Below are 14,133 nucleotides of genomic sequence, written 5' to 3' on the forward strand. Positions count from 1 at the left end.
CATTGATTGCCGGTTGATTGCTCATGTTGCACGTCTGCAAAAGTTGATTCAGTTTCAACGTTTCCTGTGGTCCCCACCGCCGCAGCCCAAACAAACTACCCACATTCACATTATTAACGCCTGATTTGATGTGAATGCAACCTAAAAATAAGCAAATTAATGTCAAAATCCGTTACACCGCCTACACGTTAATGCAGCGATATATATCTGGAAACATCAGATATAATAGTAAAACACTGACAGGGTACATTTTACTGCACGGGTACTTTTACTTTCTGTACTTAAAGTACATTTTACTATAATAACTTAACTTAACTTAATAACTTACTTGACTGTTTCATCTGTATGGTATTAGTACGTTTACATCCACTAATTACTTGTCAATGGTTTAAGTTTGGGAACTCACTTGGCAAACAGTTAATATACAACCAGTGGTTCCTAACCTTGGCTCCAGGTCCTTGGCAGGGTCAACATTCTTGCTCATAGTATACAACTACATTTTATCTGTTAACTTCTGTAACCACAACAGTATGATTAAATATGATCACATCATGTTTTAATCAATGAAGATCAAAGAGTTTATTTGAGCGGTTTGTTCCAAGAGGTTTGACGATCAAACATTGTCTGTAATAGAATGATGGGGTGAATTTTGCTCGCGGAGTGATGTAAAAGCACTCGTCAAAGTAAAATACGCGCGCAGCTGTTTGATTTTCGGGCGCGCACGGATCTCATTTACGCTCTCGGATTTTGCCAGTGATTTGCCTTCATACACACCTACCGTCTGTGTCAGAGTGATATCCGGCCAATCCAAAGACGAGGATTGTAACCAATTAAATCTAGAGATACAATGGTGACTGGGTCCGCTCACTTAGTGTCAAACAGAAAAACTACTCGTGAGCGAGCAGGTGAACGTTTCGTGAGCAGAAGAGCAGTGATAGTCGCGCGCTAGGGAACGCCCCTCACGCGTGCGTGGATCTCATTTGCGCTCTCGGATTTTGCCAGTGATTTGCCGTCATACAATTTGAGATATCACAAGAAAACTTTCAAATGGGAATTAGGAGATACAGGATCGAAATAGATGATTCGCTACTGTTGGGGAAAATCTAAATGACTAATGATTATGTGTGCTTACAAATGCTGTGCCATGTTGTGATAATTTTTATGGCGTCCTGCTCGAAGAGGGTGAACTTTGACACTCAGGACAACAGCTGTTTAGTCTATTTGAGGGTCATGGCCTGCTGAGAGGGACCTCTTAGCAGCATGTTCTGAATTGGAATGATCATAAGGACTGTGGAAGCGGGAAGGTGGGGGCAGAGCGATGTTATGGCCCTAACCTCCTGATGAGGAGAAAGTGACCTTTGTGCAAGAACAAACGCTCTAGTGAAGTTGCAAACACTCTGTTAAGATTACACGGCATGGACGCCATATGTATGTGTGTGTGTGTCACCTTCTGTAACGAATGCCTCAAGTCGTAAACCAAACCTGCACCAATCATTGCAGTTGTTTACAAGTATAAATACAAGAGTCTCAGAGCCAGACCTCTGAGCAGTCTTGGCATGTTGTTGTATGTGTTCAACCCTGCTTCTTCTTGCAAGAATAAATGTTACATGATTAATGATTTTCCATCGGTCTTGTGTGCATTTTTCTAACAGCTACAGTGAAGATAAAGAATTAAAAAAATGATGGTTATGTTATATGCCCGCTGTACTGAAAACATACCAAACCGTGACTCCAAAATCATGTCGCAAACTGACCCATGACGTTTGTGTACGGTTCCACCCCTAATAAACTATTAAAAATAGTGTGAATTGCATCTCTAATAGCAGCATTAATACCAGTGCCAGCAGAGAGACAACGACAAAGTGAAACAAAAAACAGCCTCAAACCAAACAAGTCTACAGAAGCATCAAGCCTATACAGCTGGGACCAGACCCAGTGTGTGTGTGTGCATTTACACATAGCTTAACTGTGTTCTCAGCTGCCACTCCACACACAAACACACACACACACACACACACTCACACACACACACACACACACACACACACACACACACACACACACACACACACACACACACACACACACACACACACACACACACACACACACACACTTGAAGAGGCTGTATTGATTATGATGAGTCCTTCATCCTTTCAGGTTATTAAATTATTGATCAGAGACAAAGACTTTTAATGGAATCCAAATGCCATGATGTGTGTGTATGTGTGTGTAAATGTGTGTGTTTGTGCGTATGTATGAGTTGCCGTGTTTACACTGCCTGTACTACATCATCTCAATGCTGACTGACACAAGCACACCCACCTACACACACACAACCTTGTACTTCTTTCTTTGTGAGGACAATCAATGACATAATGCATTCCCTTAACCTAACCCTTACCGAAACCTAAACCTGATCCTAAGCTGAACCATAAAACCAAGTCTGTACCCTCAAACGTTTTTTGAAGGCCTGTCCCAAAGTGAGGACCGACCAAAATTGTCTCACTTTCCGAAAAATGCTCTGAAGTAGGGTTGCACCTAACTATTATTATTTTGATTAGTCCTTAAACGACTAATCGTTTATGCTAAAGATAATTTTTTATCAATATCACTATGACTTCACCCTAAATAAATATCCGAAACTTGTCTGATTAATATTTAAGTATTTTATTCAATCATCTTGTCTTCAACAAATGAATGTATCAAGAAAATAGACCCTATTTGTCAGATCCCTGATCAGACAAATACTGGACTTCACATTGTTAAAAATATCAGCTGTGACATAGATGAATTAAAACAATGTCTGTAATTACAACCCAGTATTTTACAAGTACTTGACTTGAGTAATGGTTGTGACATAGAATAGATCGATTTCATCACTGGACTAAGATTCAGTTAAGATAATCACGAGTAATTGTACTTTTACATCAGTGTGGGGCAAGCAGGGAAATAATTGAAATAATCACAGACTGTAAAAACAATATGTGACGTTAGCTTGAACCATTTCCTCACTCATCAATGGCTGTTAAAGTGAACAGAAAATATAAAACGGACGAATAACAACGTCAGATGAGGTATGGTGTAACGTTGCCATAACAGCAGCCTTGCCCAAATTACTTTCAACATCAAATCAAATGTACTACTCCTTCCAGAAACACATTCCACACATTGATAATCCTAATATATCATGCTTTGGTGAGAACAAAGGATAATCAGGGATGGTTTTTTCCTGTTTTTAATTTGCACATCAATATATTTTTTTGAACTGTTGTCTTAAATACTTTCACACATAGTGCTAATTTTACGTGGCGAACAAAGCATCATTTCTTTTTGAAGCGAGTCCAGGCTTTTCTCAGATTTCGCTCTGCAAATAGAGGCATCGACCAATCTCACTAAAATGGGTTGAGTTGGGCTTATATTTATAAAACAACAACACGATGGATCAATGACGTTGATTGTATGTCAACAAATTTCCCCAGCCCTAACCCGAAGGTCTAAAACACAAATTAGTCCTCACAAAGATAGCTGTACAAGTTAACACACACACACACACACACACTCACGCACACGCCTATACAAACACAATTACACAAGTATAATCAGAGCTATATGACAGGATTGAACAGCAGGAGAGTTGCTTATTAACCCTTTTTATCTCTGTTGTTTCATTCTTTGATATTCTTTATTGTCCCTTGTTCTCTCTCTCTCTCTCTCTCTGTCTCTCTCTCTCTCTCTCTCTCTCTCATTGTCCCTCTTTCTTATCTCTAGCTGAACTTTCCTCTTGTCTCGTCTGTTGTCCTGCTGGTTTCCCTATGAGCCGGGCCTCTCACTATCACACCAAAAGAACTCGAGTGCCAGTTCACAGTCCAGGTAATAAAAACATACAGATGTAGAAGAGTGAATGGAGGCCGTGGGAATTTCCCAGTCATACAAAAGAAGGCCTACACGGTAAGAGGATGATCATTCATTCAAGGCAGACTTTCACAATATTTACCATAACTCTCCTCAGGCATTCAACAACGTTAGTTCAGGTGTGAGGAAGGGGGGCCTCAGGCTAATTCTTAAATCAGGCAAGAGGCAAGACGGCTACACGCTGCTTAATTTGCTAGCTGGGTGGACTCGCTTAGGGGATGAAAACTAAATCAAATGTGCAATGAAAAAACTCCAAACACTGCATTTTACTGCATTGCTGATTCGTAATAGGCTCAATATGTTTAATTACATACTAACTTTGTATTCTGCGGAATTTCGACTTTAGCCTTCAGGTCAAATCGTATCAGGTTTCATTACAAAAAGCGCTGAAGGATCGGCCATATTTGTATGCAACATGTTCAACGTAAAGGACCTACACAGTGTGTCTATTTTCAGTAGAAATACCTTATAATAGACATCAGACGTTTTGAAATGATTAGAAGTAGAACAAAGGAAGAATGTGTCACGGTTCCACCCCCGTTAGCCCTGTGAGTGTGATTCATTTCTTTTTTAAGTCTCCTTTTAGTATGAATGCTGTGTGCCTGGTTTGTTTTCTCTCTATCTCACTATCTCTATGTGACAGCTTTCCATGGGAGGAGTTGCACACCTGTGTGCAATTTCGTCAGTGGACTCCTGCTGAGAGCACACCCGTGGAGGATCTTCATTAGTAGTTTATAGAAGTAGCATGCTGCTACGTCTGAGTAGTATGCATATGCCAAATTCCTTGCTTTAGACTCTCAGTCCTAGTTTTGAGTAATGTCAGCCTCTCGATTGTTTGTGTTTTCTGCAACTTTTGTTGCTTGAGTCCTCAGTTTCTTTTGGTACTGTATTTGAAAGTTCTTTAGTAAAGCATGTTCTACTTCCCATCTTCTGTGTCTCTGAGTCTGCATCCGGGTGCCTCCACCTACCACATGTTAGAATGATTGTTGGCCTCTTTAATCAGATTTATATTCATTTTATCTTTGTGTCCAGTACAGAGTGATTGGTCCGGGGTTGTTTTTAGTTTATCTTTATTTAGCTAGCACAAGACTAAAGACTGACCTGCTCCACTATGATTACTCAACCACTTTATCGGAGTGTCTATGTTCTCACATCCCACTGTGCCCTTAAAAGTCTAACAACATTGATGTTGATGTATTTTTATCTTTTGTGCAAGAAAGCCAGGAAAATAGCATCTATTTCCCCACATGGCTAACATAAGAGAATGGCTCAATCTGGTGAAACCTCATTACAAGAGCTGGGATTGAACCTCCAATGGAAATAAAAATGAGCCAACACAGCCAAAATGATTGAAAAAAGAAAAGGCCAAAAATGTCCCCATAAGGGTTCACTAACAAGGACCACGCCAATAACAGTATGAGTTTCGAGAGGTTTATTGCATAATGGATTGATTGTTAGATTAAGAAGCGGAAACGGAAAGGGTCGAGGGATGAATAGATATAGGGTAGGGGTAGAGGGATGTAGGGTAAAGGGATGAAGGGGAGTAGGGTAGAGGGATGAAGGGATGTGGAGTACGGGTCGAGGTAGAGGGATGTGGGGTAGAGGTCGAGGTAGAGGGATGAAGGGATGTAGGGTAGGGATGCAGAGATGAAGGGATGAAGAAATTAAGGGATATAAGGAAGAAGAAATGGAGGGTTTGTAGAAAAGAGGTTAGGCGATCGATGGGGGACCGTTGGTGTCCAGTGGCTGGCAAGAACAGGGGGAATGGAGACTGTAGGGTGGGGGCTATCTCTTCGGAAGCTCTGGCGGTGCAGAGTCCCCTGTTGTTCCTGTAATCCTGCAAGAGAGAGAAAATAGGACGAAATGGGGTTGGGTGGGAGAGATGTGAAGACAGAGAGGAAGTGAACAGGTTCGTTGTGCTTAAATACTCTGTGCAGAGGAAATGAGCTGTGTTCTGAAGTTTATAAAACTCAATTTAAATATTCTCCCTTTTAGTGTGCATTTCTCTCAATGGTATCTGCCAATGCAATTTTGATATATCATTTGTAAAAGAATGTACTTTTTGGAATACTTTGTAATGGGTGAAAGTATTGGTCAATTGGAATTGACCAAAATTCTTCTGGTATTTAAACTGCAACAATCAGTACTTTCATATTCACAGCCTGACTCATCAGTGGGTAAAAGCCTGCTGTTGGCTGCGTATTTCACGTGGCATTCTCCTCCCCAGAGCTTTCCCCCTATAGCAGAATGATAATGTGTCGAGCCGGACTTTTCTTTAGCTGACCCAGCGCTGTGGTGAGAGGTCTGGCTATGGCTATGCAAGACGGATGTCTCTGTCATTTTTCAGATTCAGCAGGTATGCATCATCAGGAGCATGGCCAATTGTAATCAATGTGGTGGAGTTCTTCAGCAAATATTTAGGGGTAAAAAAAAAGTTTGTTGCTCATTTACAACCCAGCGTGTCTTCACTTTATAAAAAGCAGTGCTTGCATGTGAACACACAACACAGTCTCACTTCCAACTCGACAAATACGGCAGCTTGGTCATTGGCCCTATACTGTGACGCTGTACCCCTCTGGCATCAGTTTTTGCTTTGAACATGCTTACAGTGCTGATTCAAAATAAACTTGCATCTTCACAGGAAGAACTTGGTTAAATTTAGACAACAAAGCTACTTGCATAGTTGCGTAGTTAATGTACTTGACTTAAGTTAAGTTTGTTACATTATGATACATTACGTTGACTACCGTAAAATACGTCAACACCATCTTTTGGTTTCACACGGGACATAAACATCGGTCGTCTGGGTGAAAGTCCTGTTTGTTTGACCCATCCGTCCGCCTCGACCTTCTCCTTACAAGGATATAGACTGTATATAGGAAGTGGACTTCATCGAGACGTCACCCATTGGTTGGTGGACTGTCGTTATGAAGCCTAAATGAACCATAATGTACTAAATGAACATCATGCTGTATTGAAGAAGACTTGAAACTAGAGACTGAGACCATAAACTCATGTTTACAATGTTTACTGAGGTAATAAATCAAGTGAGAAGTAGAGTCATTTTCTCATAGATTTCTATACAATCAGAGGAGTGATGGACATTAGAGAGAATGCAGGTTTTAAGATACTTCCGCATTGGCTTCACTTGCAGAACCAGAGGTTGCCGCCTGTTTATGCTTCATCACATAACTTCCTCCTCTACTCCTGCCATAGCTACTGCCATGTAGAACGTCATATTTTGAAGTATAAGGCCACTGACCAAGATACAATTTTGACGCTTTGATAGTGAGAATTTGCTGAAACACAGGGTTGTGGCACTGTAGGCCAAGCTGAGCTATTGCAGACAATTTGGTGTGGACACAAGCACAATGAAACAAACTCTGATGCTGTGAAAACACAAATTATTGTCACCGTCTATTGTTGGAGCTATTTCCATGGACACTGCTGTCTCCCAGTCTGTCTGTCTGTAATACTTTAGCCATTCCTCCACTCTGCTGCTCCATCTTCTCTCTCTCACTGTCTGTCTGTTTGTGCTTGTGATGTCAGAGCTCGCCTGGCCTCCTGGTGTGCAGAGTTTGATATTTTGATAGAAAAATGATGCAAGTGAAAGCAAGTAAATAAACCGGTTATATACATTATCTGCTCTCTATTTCACCTCCCCCTCTGTCCCTCGCATACACACTGAACAAAGCGCGCTGAGACATAAACCGTATGCCTCGGCTTACCGCACATGGTGTAGTAAAATGAAATACAGAGAGGAGGAGGTGTGGAGAGGGTGTGTGAAAGATAGAGAGGCTCTTAGGTGAATTGTTTTGTTGGATTAATGTTGAGGATAAATAAAGAGAAATCCGAGGTGTCGGTAAGCTGTGATGAGCTCCATCACTCCAACACCTTAATGAAATCACCCAGCTCTTCATATTTCACGGAACTACACAATCTGATTAAGACCTCTTCCAAATATGGACACACACACACACACACACACTCATATGTACGAGCAAGCGCAACCGCATTGATGCGCACACACACACACACACACACACATTCACGCATCAAATATAGAGACATATGGCCTGGAAAGAGTGAGGAAGAGGAGGAGGCTCAGAGGAGAGGAACTGAGTGATGGGTTGATGTCCCAGGAAAACACATATGGACCCATCCAGCAGACACAACCTGTACTAACTCCCTTGTGATGGGTCTGCCGTTTCCCGCACAAGGTTGCAACAGTGCTGAGAGCGTACAATAAAAAAGCAACTACTCTCAAAGAAAAGTGCTGTAGCAAATTTTCCGTTTGAGTGCTACTATTAGTTGCCAGTCAAGCAGAAAATAAGTAATCACTTTTGTTTTTATTTGATCCCATCCTGGATGATAGAGTTTGATTTGTGTTCTTTTATCACTCTCTCAAAGAAGAGGGAGACATTTTTTTTCCCTTTTTGGCTGTGGGCAGATTTTGAGACCGTCTCAAAAGTGAAGCCAATGTGGATGTGCCTTAAGCTTGCATTCTCTCTACTGGCCATCAGGGGGCGACTCCTCTGGTTGTATAGAAGTCTATGAGAAAATGACTCTACTTCTCTCTTGATTTATTACCTCAGTAAACATTGTAAACATGAGTTTATGGTCTCAATCTCTAGTTTCAAGTCTTCTTCAATAAAGCATGATGTTCATTTAGTAAATTATGGTCCATTTAGAGTCAAACAGACCATAAAGCAGGGTATGCTATAGGGCGGGTGTTCTGCTCCGACCCAATGTCGACTCTGTGTCCTGTATTGGGCTTTGCAGTCAGCTAAACTCTTCATCATGCTCTTCCTCTAAGGAACAGACCAGCATGTTGTATATGGACAGGTTTAATATGAAGAAGTGTGAAACTACAAAACAGGCAACAAACATACAATCACATATTTAGTTTTGATCAAACTTAAATACTGTGTATAATAATACTGGAAACATACATTGCTGTGCCATCCACATATATTCATCAGTTACATGTTGCACATGTCATCAAACTATCTCTAATTTCAACAAACTAACAAAATAAACCCTCAGAAATACCTAAAGCTATACAAATTATACTCACTGGCACTGCCACTCAGAGGGCCAGAAAATGCAGGACGGATGAAGATACTATTGCACAATCACTAGTACAACAGAGTCATGTTGTCACAAAACCAGGAAAAGGAATACAACGCTACTTCCTGTCACATGTGCCACATATATAGCAGGTGAACACTGCATCATCTACACTTAACACTAGGCGGCACTATTTGCAGTGTGGGCGAAAAAACGTAATACCATAACGTAACACTAGGTGGTAGTGATTCCTTCAAATAAAATGCAAGTCATTACAGCGGGGCTACCTTGTGATTGGCCGGTTGCTACAGCTACCAGAGCTGTATATGCAGATCTACGTCACTCCTGCGCATTCCAAATATGGTCACTTCTGTTCATGGGCTGCAAAAAAACAAGAAGGCGACGGCCAAAATTAGATTTTTTAAAACCGCAGTCGACTAACCAATTAGTGACCTTACTACGAACACGTCGACTTCTTATATACAGTCTATGCTCCGGACACACACATGTAATCCTTTAACTACAAGAAAATAATCAACACTAAAGGGGGAGTTCACTAAGAATGGATTCTTACACTGATGGCACCAAAAAATTGTGCCCGGACTCAAGGTCCGATTCACAAAAGGTATTGCGCCAATGAGATTACAGTGAAAACACTCTTGTCAAGTATAGATGTTGCCTTTGAACCAAGAACACAGTAGGCAGAAGAATGGCAGGGAGAAAAATAAAAAAAATAAATGTTTAGACCGCAATCTAGAAGTCCTGATGAACAAGGTGCGGAGGCATTCCTCAAACCTTTACATGTGATAGAGAAAAAAAGTATTGGCGATTTAAAATCCCAGTCTCTAAGTATAAATGTACTTATAGGAAGACACTGTGGCTCAGTGGTAGAGCAGGTTTGTTCTTCAATCAGAGGATCGGGGTTGATCCCTGATCGCTAGTCCTCGTCATTGTGTCCTTAGGCAAGACATTTAACAGAGTTGCTCCCGTAGCTTCACGACGATGTGTTTTGCATGGAAGTTCCTGCCATCAGTGTATGAATTGGTGTGAATGTATCAGCGCTTGTGAAATGGACTGTTTTTGCAATTACGCTCATTTGCATAGAATTCCTCTGAATCCGTTTTATCTGGCCAAGTATATATGCACATACAAGGAATTTGATTCCAGTTTTTTTGCATCTCTCACAATGTACTCACACAGAAATAGAATTATTAGCCAGGGACAACACATTTTGTCATATTTGTGCAGTTTTAGCGCCTGCAAAAGTGACGGGTGACAAACACGAACCGGGTTACTTTAAAGGTCTTCTCATCTCTGTCTGCTACCTGAATGTGTTGTTTGAAAAGGTTCAACATGAGGTTTCAGGTATTTTGCCAAACAAAGAAACTATCTGAAACGATTCCGATAACAATCAGAGCCCTTTGACTCATTGAAGTCAACAACCAGACATATTGATAGTAGTCTCTTTAAAAGGAGCCTCTGGCTTGGGGCCGCCTGACCGTTTGAGCCCCTGAGTCCTCCATGGTAAGTGTTATCAATACTTGGATGAGAAATGGCAGAAAAGCATGAGGTGAAATCTAAGGTTGTCCTCAACCCTCCAACCAATCGATTGGTCAGTGAGAGGCAAAAAGAAAATTGTGTTTTTTATTCAACCATCCAGCAATTGTGGTGACTTTTGTGATATTTCTGTCATTTATTATTTTACTTCGTTTAAGACAGACCCATGACTTTTCCCAAGTTTTCACTATTATTCATCAGTTTCAAAGCTGCGGTGCAAAGAGGTCAGAAAAAGCAAACAACTACCTCTGACCAGTAAAAGGCCATGTTATGTGTTTAACTTTGTTTTTCTTCAAATATTCACATATATAGAATGTATTGAGAATGAATGTAGAATGTATGAATTGGTTAATTGAATAAATAATTAGTAATTTCAGAGGATTAGACAACTAGACAGTTGTAATAACACAAAGAATAACAATTTAGTGTGGTGTTCCTCTATAAGATTTTAACATTTTAAAAACAAATCAAATCTGCTACATCTGGACAGTTTGTTTGTGGTTTTGAACAGATTTTATTGACAGTGACCAAATGACCCATCAACTGTCATCCGATTGTGATTCAAATGTTGCTAAACTGTGATTGGTGTACAAATACAGTGGGCAATCCAATGGGGAATAAGCAAATCAGAAGGCATGCTCCGAACATGTCTGTTGTTTCATTGCTTTATACACAAAGGGATGACAGAGGCAAAGGTTGTTCTCCACAAAGAGCGAATGGCGCTTGTAAAACATGCTTTTCCAGCTTTTTATTTGTCACTTCCTGTTTTAGATATAGATTCTTTTGTCAACAGTGCATCAATGAGAGGGTGACTCATTGCCGTTGCAGATCCACTTGGTGATTCAGACTGGAACGACAGGAACATTTTCACATTAATGCCCACATAATGCCGCTCTAAGATGGAGACAAGTGCTTTCTCTGGTGATATTGCTAATTTGTGAGAGTTGGCTTGACCAGCCAGAAACTCATTACCTGTGTTCAGGTTTAATCCATCCAGTCCACAATGCCATTACAACAATAAAACGAGTGAGTGAGGGAGAAGGAGGGAGGGTGAGAGAGAGAGAGGAATGTCAAGCGGATAAATGGATGATGATGACTATGTTAGGATTTTAAACACTTAAGATTTTCTTGGATTAGTAAAAATGTACTGTCACAAAACTGTTGACATTTGTCATTTTACTTGACCAAATCAGGTCCAACCACAAACTTGAGGAAAACCTTAATTCATTTTTGTATGGGTGGATGGATATATCAACTTTCAATGCATTCTTACACCAATGGGGACTGTGGCTCAGTAGCTAGAGCGGGTCTCCCTATATCAAAAGATCGGCGGCTCGATCCCCAGCTTCTCCAGTCCATGTGAATGAGTAGTTATTCCTGATGGGCAGACAGCGCCTCGCATGGTATCAGTGTATAAATGGATGTGAATAGGTGAATGACATCTAGTATAAAAGCTCTCTGAGTGGCCAGCAGACAAGAGAGGCGCTATACAAGTTAATTTACCAATGCGTCAAATAAAGTAGCTCATCAGTGTCAGTAAGCTTTAAACCTTCCCCTCTAGCACCAGTTCTGCACGCCTCAGCGATGGCATGTCAAGATGTGCTCGTTACATGCATTGCTTGAATTGCTTCTTTTCAAACGCATGTCTATGCAGGGTGTTATGAAGTTTACATCCTCTAGGGGCCGCTAGCCGGGCTTCAGACTTTTAGTCTTGTTTATTTATTATTATTGATATCTTATTATGAACCGTAATGCATTTTGTGGGTATCAGTCAATTCCATTTCATTGCTTTTTTTGCAGAGTGGGGCTGAAATAGAATCGAGGGGAGACAGACGGGAGATGCAGGGGGATGTGATGGGCCGATGGGGGTGTACAGCTCCATTAAGACAACAGTTAAAGTAGTGGTGACTACAGAACAGCAGAGGAGACAGCCCTGACCGAGAATTATTAGTCAGCAGCGCACTACTCAGCATCGCCGAGGACAGGGCCAGGGTCTCTCTGTACTACGCTCCAGCACACCAGACTACGTGCTTCGTCCCTGTGCCAAAACACAGCTGTAGTTGTTGTTGGCAAATCGGGCCTCTATACCTGTGGAGCTGGTGTCTTTCCAGCCCCCTCCCCCCCCGACGACAACGATGATGATAATGACTCATTTCAGCTGTGGCGATGAAGATTCCGCCTGCAGTGACGACGCCTCTGCCCAGGATGGAGAGGAAACACACTGTGAGAATTGCATTTCCACCTGACTGACTGGCAGATTCCATCCCGGGACGTGCTGTGTGCATATAAAGCTTGCATTAATGGACTTTCTCTCATCCGGATGAGATGTTCCTTACATGGATTACATATTAATAATCGCCTGTTAAAAACATAACCTAGCAACTTTTCCTCACTTTCCTCCTCGTATCACTTTTCTTTCTTCGCAGCTTTCAGGGCTCAAACACAGTGGGCCATCAGCTCTTAATGATGAGGGACAAAACCTGCTGCTGTGCACTTCAGCTACTGCTATATTGTTCTGATGCTGTAATGAGACTGAACGAACAGTGTATGTGTGTGTGTGTGTGTGTGTGTGTGTGTGTGTGTGTGTGTGTGTGTGTGTGTTGCGTTAGTGTTTTCTAATGGTTAGACTTAAGGGCTCAGATGAAGATTCAATTACTGTGGCCTGTTGTTGTTCACAGCCGCTGGCTACACACACACACACGCACACACAGATCCATACACTGTCACAAGATTGCCTACACACACTTCATATACTGCCCATAGTTCATTGACTCAATGAAATTTGAATGCCCTCAACACGCAGATAAACAAGCACGCACGCACACACTCACAACACACTCGACAACAAAGTCATTTGAGAACCCTGAAGGAGCAATATCCAAATCTGCCAAAGAGAAAAGAATGATAATTCTATTGAGAGTCAATCTCGGGGCGTTTTGTGATTATGGTTATTTATTTGGAGCCGCACGGTACAGTCAGCGTCAGAATGAACGCAAATATCGATCTCTTTTAGGATATGAAAACACCTGCAGGCCCCAAATCATTCCTCGCAGTCTCCCTCCACAACACTCATTCATTGGCTCCATCACAACTCCTCTCCCTCTCCCCCCTACTCCTCCCCCACCACTTTAGTCTCACTTTCTCTTTACTGCCTTCTCCTCTTTTTTTTGAGATGGGTCATCTGAGGGAAAAAAAAGTAAAAAAACACAATTTGCCACTTGTGTTTGGACACTTGTGTCTGCGGATCACTTTCTTACATCCTACCTCTACAGTAAGAAGCGGTCAAATACTAATACCAAGAAGTTAACTAATGCTTTTCCTTTGTGAAGACAGCAGAAGTGAGGTTCACAGACAGCGGTCTGAAAGGTCTGTCAATCTATCAGTCCATCTGTCCAACACTCTGGTCCAGCATACTTTAGCAACTGTCCGGCCAGCTTGCCATGACATTAGCCGTGAATATTCATGGTCTCTAGAAGATGTATTGTAATATTTTTGGCCAACTCTAATTGTTCCATCGTCCCTTTGTCCCATGACAGGGTATGTGGGAAACTAATGGAAAAAGGTTCATGAATGTCTAAATGGATATTGATG

Source organism: Pholis gunnellus (assembly GCF_910591455.1).
Source record: "Pholis gunnellus genome assembly, chromosome: 10".
NCBI classification, from domain to species: domain Eukaryota; kingdom Metazoa; phylum Chordata; class Actinopteri; order Perciformes; family Pholidae; genus Pholis; species Pholis gunnellus.